Below are 6,000 nucleotides of genomic sequence, written 5' to 3' on the forward strand. Positions count from 1 at the left end.
CAAATGATATCGCCTTGATTGGAGGAAGATCAAGATCTCACACTCCCTCGTTTCTTCTCACTTACGAGATTTTTGACAAAAATATGCATAATTGTTTGGTAGATTCCGGTGCTTCATCAAATATTTTACCCAGATCAATATGTGCTAATGTTATAGCTCCAAATCTCACTCTTATGGTTTGTGATGCTGTACTCATGGCCTAGGGCAACCCCTCCTTCCAGAGCTGGTCCTAAAATTTAAAAAACAATGTTTTATCCTTTATACGCGACATTGCCCTGAGTTAAACGCGTGTATACGCGGGTATGTGTATAGCCAACCCACGTGTATGTATTAAAACACTTAAAAAAATATAAAACTGCTCATTTTCGGGCGGAGATCACGGGTTTTACCTGCTGATCACCTATTAGTGCCCGTGGCCCAACTGTTCCCAACCAACTCCTAACTAAAAAACTACTTTGGAGATGGTATAAAAAGACCTCAAAGGGAAGGCCTAAAGGAGGAGAGAATAGAGAGAAAGGTTATTATGTTGAGATTTTTCCCTTGACCAGGTCTGAAGTCCCTTGTGCCTTCTGTACTTCCCCCATTTTGTACAGGAAACCTTTGTTTCCTTGTGTGTTGATGTTCATCCACCATTTATGACATCATGGAGAGAGTCATGGAAGGAGTTTTGTTAGAGGCTTGAGGCTGGAACGGATCCGGAAGGAAGCTTTGCTTGGAGCCTGCTGAAGGTGATTCAGGTGAACATATTCCTTTTTATGTACTTTATTTGTCTATAATAAAAGAAACACATGTCTTGGTTCCCGAAATGAATCTTCTTTATGTTAATGATAGTCATGTTTAAAATTCATATGTAAATGGTTGTTTGGATTTCATAACTAACTACCTTTCTTTATAACATGAAGATGGTTTCTTTATAAGTTTTTTCCATGTACTGCTGTGTTCTTTGAATTGGTTGTTTTGTAGGACAAAAGAGAAGAAGGGAACTCCAAGAAGGGTTTGGACCCTAAAGGCCTTCTCAAACGTAGGACCAAAGGTACGTACCCTTATCATAGAATTTGCTTACTATAGCATAATGGTTGTATGAATGTATGTTTCTTTGAATAGATAACTTTCAGTCTGCTAGGGTTTCAACCCAAAAAGCCCTAGGGGAGTAATTCCCTCTATCAGAATTGGCGACTCCACTGGGGACAACACTCTTGTTGTTCCTAGTTTGGGTATTTTTCAAGCCAATCAGGGCTCAGCTACCTTGTCTGCTTGCTGTTACTGTCTGGTCTGTTCTTGGACTTTAAGCTTTGCCAGTTTCTTCAGTTTGTTTTTTATTTTTCTTGAAGCTTTTCATACACGCTGTTTTTCTTAGATACAGAGGCGTATATACGCTTTTTTCTTTGAGTGAACCCGCGTATACGCAGGTTTCCTCAAACACAGTCGCGTATACACACAATCTGTACTTAAGTATAGTCGCGTATATATTGCAATTTTCAAGATTTATAAATCTTTTTAGTCTCTGAAAGTTTGTCTAGTGGTTTGAGTCAGTTTGAAACAGTCATTTTCCAGTATCAGTTATTTGTTTTACAGCGAGCATCTTGTTCTAAATTCTCTCTGATTATAAGGAGTATTGGTCTTGTTTTTTGTTGATTGCAAGCGTCATCGTTTTTCGCTAAAACACGCAAGATTTCTTGCTAGGAATCTTGGCTGCTCTGTTTCATCAGGGTAGGGAGATTGAATTCAATCTTTGTGTTAATCTTGTTTTTGGTGACTTTTTGTTTGCTTGACAAGATCACTTTTTGTGACCATCCACTTCTTTGTTTCATGAAAGTTGTTGTTTGACACTTTCTTGGAATTTGTCTTTTTGATATTTTTGGTTTTCATTGCTGCTTTTGATTGTTAAGAGAGATTTCAAACACATTTATTTTTGTTGGGTTTTCATCCATCGAGTGGTGTTGATTCGCAAAAGTGTTTAATTGCCTATTCTTCAATCACAAGTTTCAGTGTTGTTGAGAACATTTTTTGAAAAGACTTTTTTGTTTGTTGCTTTGAGGAAAATCTTTTGAAAATCCTAGTTTTGCTTTCTTGAACTTGCTTTTCATTTGGTTTCCTTTTAGTGAAGTGAAAGTGCTTTATGTTTGTCTTAGAACTTGTTTTTAGTGTTTAGACGAAATGAATGGTAACATCTCATATTCCATCTAGGCATTGTAAGTGGAAAGATAAAGATTGATAAGCAAGCAACTTTCATTTTTGGTTTTTAGAGTAGTTTTAGATCTTGCATCCACATATAGTTGTTGCATTAGGATAGATTTGAATCCCCTTTTAGGCACATATAGCTTTGTTAACTTTTGTGAGTGTGAAGTGTGAATTAACGAAAAGAAAAGAAAAATTTGTTTTATTAGAAGTACCTCTGAACCCTATAGAAATTGCTCTTCATCGAAAAACGAAAAAGTGCATGTGCATGTAGTTAAGTTTTTATTAATTTCTTTTGCGTAAAAAAACACCACTAGTTTCACTTCCGTTACCTTGTGACTTAAAGAACAGCCTAATAAAATCAAGCGCTAACTAAAATTCACTAGAACTTTTTGTTTTAGTCAGTTACACCAACAAGATTAGGATTTTAGGGCCTTGGATTAGGCGAGTGGAGAGTTAACTCTCCAAGGCCATATAAACGTCAAACGTACGGGTCTGAATAACGAGAGAAAATCCAATAGCGTTAGGAAGACCAGGAAAGCTCCGGATCTGGGAGTTAAGCACGAGGGTTTGTGAAGACAGGGAAGAGAGATACCCCCTCTCCTACTTGTCTGAACTTACCTCACGACTGTTCTTCCTGGCTTCTACGACGAGTTGGTATCCATAGTTGCTACTCCTATGGAACTACGCAGGTGGCTGTGGAGGGGAATCCCATGGCACCTGAGGTTGACGTTGCATCACTCTCGACAGTACTACTAGAGGGCACCCTTGCGAAGCTTGGGGGCTTGCACCAGCGCAGGCTGTTGTTAGGAGGTCAGCGTAACTTCCTCTGATACCTTCGCTGATAGGACTGGGCCCTCATCATCCCAGACTATCTTCGGAAGGCCCCTTATTTCACTTTCTCGTATTTTGGTGTCCGGTCTTAATCACCCAGAGCGGAAATACTTAGAAGTTGTTTGACTGGCTGTATCTTCAGGGACTTTATAGTGTGTGCTCTGTGCTCCTAGTTGGCCTAGCTTTCAATTTTTTGAGTCTTTAGTTAGATCATAACAAAAAATTCAAAGTGGCTGACCGATCTCCAAGACGGTCTCGAAGACTTCGTGGTCTCTCGCCACCAAGTTTAGAGCCTTCTCCTAGAAGGCGCAGAGGCAATACTACCGGTGGGTTCCGTCCCACGCCGGTTGATGCATCGGGGATTGATCCTCCTCTCGGGGGCATTAGCGGCCAAGCAAGGCCTGGCACTTCTGAACAAGATAGGGACACTCCAGTCCTTTCTCGAGTTCTCTTCCAAGTGGAGAATAACATAGAGGTAGAAGAACTGTCAGAGTCGTTAGCGGCTCCAAATTCTCCACTACCATCTAGTCAGCCAGATGTACTGCAATACGTTGGGACTCCGACGCATAGACCATCAAGTCCAGGTTATGCTACGCGCTTACCATCGATGACCACTACTGGAAGCATGGCTTCTACGAGTGCTACGACTATGCAAACCCCAACATCGGTGCAAGGGGGAGGAACCATTTCCATATCCTCTGCTTCCTTGTTCGGATCTTTTGCTAGCACGTCTATAGTTGGGTCTACCTCCATTCCGTCCACGAGTGGAAATGCCCAAACTAATGCTTTTGGTACTGGATTCTTCCCATTTGGCACCCATTCACAGGGTATTCCATCGGTTCCGTTTAGTGCCGCTACGTCCATGATGGGCGGATCGGCTTCATTCCAGGGTTTTCCTTTTGGAAGTGGTCATATACCACATTTCAACCCGATGGTAGGATCCATGCCTTTTTCTTCTGTGGGACAAAGCAGCAATCCTTTCCAAGGTTGGAATAACCTTGGGGTTAGTAGCGCGGGAACTGGGAATCAGTTTATCGGCCAACAAGGGAATAGGCCGTACTCCACGGTTAGTATGTTCCAAAGTATTCCTCCCATTGCTTTGTCTTGGAATCCGTATCAGGGGTTATCAACTCCCTACAATCCTTTAGGAGGAAACTTTGCTGGTTATGGAGGTTATACGGCCGGAGTTGGTCAAACTCCGAATTTTGCTGGACCACAAGGCTTGCCTTTTGGTTCAGCCAGTTCTAATGGTTACTTCGGGCAGCCTGGTGCCTCTCAAATTCCAGGACAATCTTTTCAGAGCTTTGGGAGTTCTGCCCAGTCTGGGTGGAATCCGCAAGGTCCTCCTAGGCTTCCGTTTCTGGCAACGTTAAACTTGCCAGATCTCACTAAGTTAAAAAATGACCCAATCAAGTACAATCCGGCCTAGCCCCCGGTCCCAACCAAACTCCCTTCGGACATTCCAAAATTCGAAGGGAAGAGTGGCGAAGACCCAGGCGACCATGTAACCACATTCCATTTGTGGTGCTCATCTAACTCCCTTATCAATGACTCGATTAGGTTGAGACTCTTTCAGCGCACCTTGACTGGTAATGTGGCCAAATGGTATATAGAGTTGCCAGGGGGCAGCTTTACATCGTTCGTTGACTTAGCCAATATTTTCTTAAATCACTTCCAGTTGCCTGTCTGCTATGATGCCGGAACTGAACTTCTGGCCACCTTTCGTCAGGATAAGGCAACCCACATTTCTGACCATATTGAGGAATGGAGATGGAGAAAGAGGCTCATTAAAGCCGAAATCCCTTTGGAGTACCGTTTCGAGTGGTTTTTGAAGTGTTTACAACCCGAGATCTCCAAGGATGTCTCCATGTCTGGGGTCTATTATGAGGAGCAAGCCATTTTTAGGGCCCAGCAATTAGAATTGATCTATTCTCAGTCTGGGATCCTACAAAAGTACTTGCCAGATGCTCCTGGATCTAAGGTTGATGTAGCTAAGTCGAAGCCAGGTCCGCACGCGGATGGTATCGTCGGGTCAGTAGACACAACTACCGTGAACTTGTTGAATCAATTGCAGCAGTTGTCCTTGCAAACTGCTTCTAACAACCAAGTCACATCGTCTAATCCCCCCGCTTCCCAAACTTCTTCAATAAATGCCGTCCAATCTGATAACCCCAAAGGAAATCAAAATTCCAATGGGAAAAAGAAAGGACGAGGTAAGAAAAAGAACCAGGATGGGAAGCCTGATGCAAATAAATCCGGCAACAACGTCGGTGGTGGTAGAAATGAGTCGAGAAGGAAAGTCAAGTTTCCATGCAAGTTGTGCAGTGGAGACCATCTAACTCATCTCTGCCCTAAGATTGAAGATGCTTAGCACTTGTTAGGACAGCAAGGGACTTCTAGTTCTCAAGCTGTGTTAACCAACCCATTTCCCTAAGGGCAGCAACTTCTTGCTGGCGCGAGTTCAAATCCTGGAACCTCCGCTAGGGGCAACCAGGAAGGGGGAAAATCGTCAAATGTTTTCATGATGGGTTCTAACGTCCATGTGGCTACTCAGTCACGTGATTATGGTGAAGCCGAAACTTCCAAGGACAAGACTGTTCCCGGAAGTACTGACCTTCATATTGAGCGACCCCCTGTTGAGACTATACCATGGATACCGAAAGGTTCCGCTAAACGCGCAATGATTAATCCTAATGCTAGGGCCGCCCAGAATTACTCCATTGTGGAGGATCTGGCTCAGATTCCGTGTGCCATGTCCGCTTTAGAGGTTCTCCAGTCATGTCCGGCTCAGAGAAGTGCTTTACTCTCCGCAATTGGAGCAGTCGATCCAACTAACTCTTTAGTGCTCACTTTTGACATGTTAAATGTCAAAAAGCGACTCCCTCATCATATGGCTTTCCAAATAAAGTCTACATACCGAAAAATCAATATTTTTCGCACCGTGATAGATGAAGGAGCTTCCACATGCGTTATGTCGATGTCATGCTG

This window comes from Pinus tabuliformis, chromosome X (assembly GCF_031772625.1).
Source record: "Pinus tabuliformis cultivar Carrire ecotype Pingquan chromosome X, CPIR1, whole genome shotgun sequence".
Lineage (NCBI taxonomy): Eukaryota > Viridiplantae > Streptophyta > Pinopsida > Pinales > Pinaceae > Pinus > Pinus tabuliformis.